This window comes from Pundamilia nyererei, unplaced genomic scaffold (genome assembly GCF_000239375.1).
Source record: "Pundamilia nyererei isolate P.nyererei 1_Seehausen unplaced genomic scaffold, PunNye1.0 scaffold00055, whole genome shotgun sequence".
NCBI lineage: Eukaryota > Metazoa > Chordata > Actinopteri > Cichliformes > Cichlidae > Pundamilia > Pundamilia nyererei.
This window is the reverse complement of record NW_005187456.1, coordinates 1,847,635-1,852,324: the sequence shown is the minus strand read 5'-3', so window position 1 is coordinate 1,852,324 and position 4,690 is coordinate 1,847,635.

Sequence of the window (4,690 nt, the reverse complement as noted above, 5' to 3'; positions counted from 1 at the left end):
ATGTGGTTTTAGTGTCAGGGTGACAATTAGGTTATGGTTAGGTTTAGAGGGTTAGAGTTAGGCATTCATTTTTCATGGTTAGGGTTAGGGTAAGATGCCAGGAAAAGCATTATGTCAATTAAATGTCCCCACTAAGATATGAAAATGAGTGTGAGTTGTGTGTTAACTACAGTTGGCAGTTCCTCATTTTCATCTACACGCCTTGAATTCTTAAGTTATGACTTGATCAGAGCGTTTCATCGGGGAAAAAAAGACTGCAGAAAAGCTGGTGATAGCTCAGCACTTAAAAATGTATGGTAGAAGAAATGACATCGAAAGATGTTCAAAGGGACCGAAATGGTTCTACAGCTGCACTTTGTCACCATTGTTGGGAATGCGGTGTAACCAGGGTCCAAATCAATGTAGTAACCAAAGCACACAAAACTTGCCAGTTGTGGATTCGTTCAATCAGTATTTGACCTTTATCATTGTGGCCCTACTGGTTTGTTTAGAAGCTGGCACAAAGCAAAGCACACGCCTGTTTTCTGACTTGGCCTAAGGCGGTTCCGTATTTCCACACGTTCAGTGTTAAGTCGCCGTGATTTTATCCCTAAGTCTGAGGGCTGTGTCAAAATAAGATAACTGCTCCATCATCTCCAGAGATGATGATGCGGTGAAAAAAGTCATCTGGTATCCGTTATGCTGTCTTAATTCTAAAATGATTACAAATCGTTCCATGCAAAGCTCGAAAATCGAACCCAAGAAATGTCTGAGAGAAAACATGACTTTTCATAAGAATGCCGTGCCAAATAGAGAAAAAAAAAAGACTGAGGGTTAAGTAAGAGCGTGTCAGAATTGTGCACAAGCTGAAGTGTGTCCATTTGCATCCCTGTAGATGTCAACAAGCCATCCAAATGCACTTTGACAGGAAAAGAAAAGTAGAATGCATGCAGAGTGGCACTCAGAAATGGCCCCCTGGTTGGTTTGCCTTTTAGTAAGAGTGGTAAGCTTTTCTTTCTGTCCTTTGTCAGGGTTGCAGTGGCTAAAAGACGTTTCAGCGCTGATTTATCGACACTGCAGATCAAATTTTATCACAACACTTGCTTGAGATTTTTCAGTTCCATAAATCAGTTAAATCATCAGACTATTTCTGGGAGCTCATCAATAATGGAGAAAAACCCCAAGATTCAGACATTACCAACTAAATCGAGCTGCACGCAACCGTTCATTTTTCAGTCTGCTTGGCTCCATTCTAATGAATTTTACTGACAATTAGGAAGAAACAAAGCCTTCACCGTGGGTGATGAGCATATCCACGCCGTATTCTGTGTCATCCCAATTTTTCCACTTAATAGTGCCCATAATAAGTGCTTATTAGAGGTTTATATTCAGAGACAAAGCCCTTATCTGCAATTACATCCTGCTGTTGAGTAAAGTGGGAAGTTAGTCAGAGTAGAGATCCTCTTGACACTGAGTTGTGACCCTCCTGCAACCTCTGCCTCAGGATATGACTCTTCAGAGTCTCAGCTGACAAACTAACGCCTTCAGCATCTAAATTAGCTGTCTGACAGACTCTGACACCTGACACGAGTCTGACACCTTTACCAGGATATCTGCAATGGGCCGTTTCCTCTCGACCTGCATGCAGAAAGCAGTTCATCTCAGACTTTCCTCACCTAAGCAAAAGCAAGCAGTCGCACTGAGCATTCTGAGTGATGTTGCTGGACTTAAAAAGAAGTCCTAAGATCATCTTATATCCCCACAATGATATTAGTTTGTCTTTATCTTTAACTTTGTCTGAAGAACTTGATTTGGTTTATGCTCATGTACTGCAATTTGCTGTTTCCATCCACAGCAGTCTGTCTATCCAGATATTTATTTCCTGAGCGGATGTGTCGATGTTAATCTAAACATTTAGGGGATGTGGAAGTTGTGATGCAGACTGCAGATTGCTTCACTGTGGGGCTGTGGGCTAGTCCTACAAGTCCAGCAAACCCTGTAGCGTGCATGCAATCATTGCTTATCTAGTAGAGTGCACACAGCTGACAATTGCATTGCGTTTTTTTAATATATTTTATATTTTGCCCGCAGCCCTGGATAGCAACTGTTATTCCTATACCGTAAAGGCGTCTGTGCAGTCTGTCAGAAATGCTCACCGAATGCTCAGATGCCTTAGGAAACCCCCTTTTTCCACACCTGTCTGACTTTCTGAAACTACCAATTTGACATTCACCACCTTCACTGGCTATTGGCCAACTGTGCAGGGGTTGGAAAGCAGCCAGAGTCTGAAGTGGTCTTCTTTTTGTTTTTGAACAAATTTACAGCATTTCTGTCTCTTTTCACATGGAGTGAAACATTATAAATATCTTCCAGGAGACAGTGGCAGAAAATGTTGTCTATTAAAACTCCAATAGCACGAGTCTAGCAAAAACAAAAACCTGCAGAGCCCAGACGAGATTTTGGGTCCCATGCCGGACCACTTGAGTAACAATATGCTGAAATGTTACCGTGGATTATTTGTTCAGTGACGCCAAACACGTGTTGCTTATTGCTACGGTAACTCCTGAGTGACAGCTGGCTTACAGTACGAAATAACTCTATCAAACACAACCTCACCTTATCACCTGGCTCCAAACTGCTTAGCTGAAATATACATTTCCAGAATTATGTGCCACAGAAGCACAGCAGCACTACAAGACCTAAACATGTGAATAAAGTAACATATACGTGCTCTTGGCAAACTCCCACTGCACGTGCCTGTGGTGCTTCCCACTCTCGTTTTCGTGTTATGGAAGATGGACACTGTGGATTTAGAAAACATTTCTCAAACAATAGTAAATAGTGAATATATTTCGAACATATTGACATGACGGCATCACAGAGTTTCTGGAGATTTTGAAGCTGCTTATTCACAATGTGAATCTCCCATTTCAAATCTGGCCTGGTGACGATAGAGGCCATTGAAGTAAGTTGTCATGTTCAAGAAAACAGATTAAGGTGATCAGAGCTTCGCGACATGGAGCGTTATCCTGCTGGAAGATGGTGCACTGTGGTCATAAAGGGATGAACATGGTCAGCAACAATGTTTTCAGACCAAGTGCCATTCCAACCTTTTGTTGTCCAGTTTTGTTAAGGCTGTGTGAACCGGAGCCTCAGATTCTTGGTCATAGCTGACAGGAGTGGGAGCCGGTGTGGTCTTCTGCTGCTGTGGCCCATCTGCGTCAAGGTTAGACTTGTTGCGCATTCAGAAATGCTCTTCTGCATACTTTGGTTATAGTGTGTGGTTATTTGAGTAACTGTTGGCTTCGTATGAGCTGACCTCTGGCATCAACAAGGCATTTTCACCCAGAGAACTGCTGCTCACTTAATATTTTCTCTTTTACAAGCCATTCTAAGCATTTGTGTGGGAAAATCCCAGTAGAGCAGCACTTTCTGAAACTCTCAGACTAGTCTGTCTGGCACCAACAATGAGTCCAAGTTTAAAGTCACTTGTGTACAACAGTAGAGCTCTGTGGCACAAATGAATAGAGATCCGCAGCCTCAGTGATACTGCTCATTTGAAGGAGAACTTCATTGCTGATTTTGCTAAGAAGATCATTAGGTGATTATTACCATTGAAAAAACCCCAAAACTTTTAATTTGGCTAATCAAGTAATCAAATCATGACACACACTCACATATTGTGTTTTCCAATCCTGCCTTGAGGCAGTCAAAAACCTCCTGGATTTCCATTAACATTAAAAAGCATCAGCACCCACACAAAAGTTGGGATTTAGAATTGAAGCCCCATTGAATGGGTGGCGTTTGCAGATTTATACACTAGAGGACGCTGCAAGCCAGCAGCTGTTCACCACATAGGCGGCAAAAGGGGAGTTGGCACATTGTTCTCTCAGGGTTGCAGCAATAAATTGCACTAAACCTACAATACTTAAAATTTCCAAGAGATGGCAATAGAGGATCGTGGTGGATCGCACTTCCATCAGGCACAGGAGTAATTATACACACAGATTGAAATCGACGGGGCACCCATCACCGCTCAACTTCTCGGAATTCAAATGACTTCATGAATGACTTAACGAGGAGCAGGACGCGTAGATCATCTTGCGGTTTGTATATTTATTTTAAAGCAACTTCGTTTGTAAAATATAAATACAAATTATGAGATATTTTAATTACAAAGTTAGAACAAAAAGAACAAACAAACCCAAAACAAAACAAAACTGGACACACCAAAAATTACCTTACTGCAGTAGCCTCCTTGTTATGTACAAGCTGTGCCAAGGGGTGAATATCAACATTATCTTAAAACTTTATTATACAATTTTGTAGTTTGCATGTTAAATTACAGACTAAACAGGAAGCAACATTTGAACATCCAGAAAAAAAACCCAAAAAACAACAACAACAGAAAAGCCCCTGAGGCTCAAGCGAGCACTAAAGTCTGAGGAGGGGATGGCTGGGGGGAGAAAAACAGGACATCATGTGCTTCCTATAAACACAAATACCACATTCAATAGCACAGCCTCGGTACTATTCTGTACAACTACACACATGCGCAATGTGCCGCGCGCTCACGCACGCCATCCAGTTGCTGACAACACGCTTACGCTCTGTTGCCATACAAAATCTTTCAGAGGGGCGTGTGAGCAAAAAAAAAAAAAAATCTCTTGATATTATATATTTATTTATATATATATATATATATTTATTT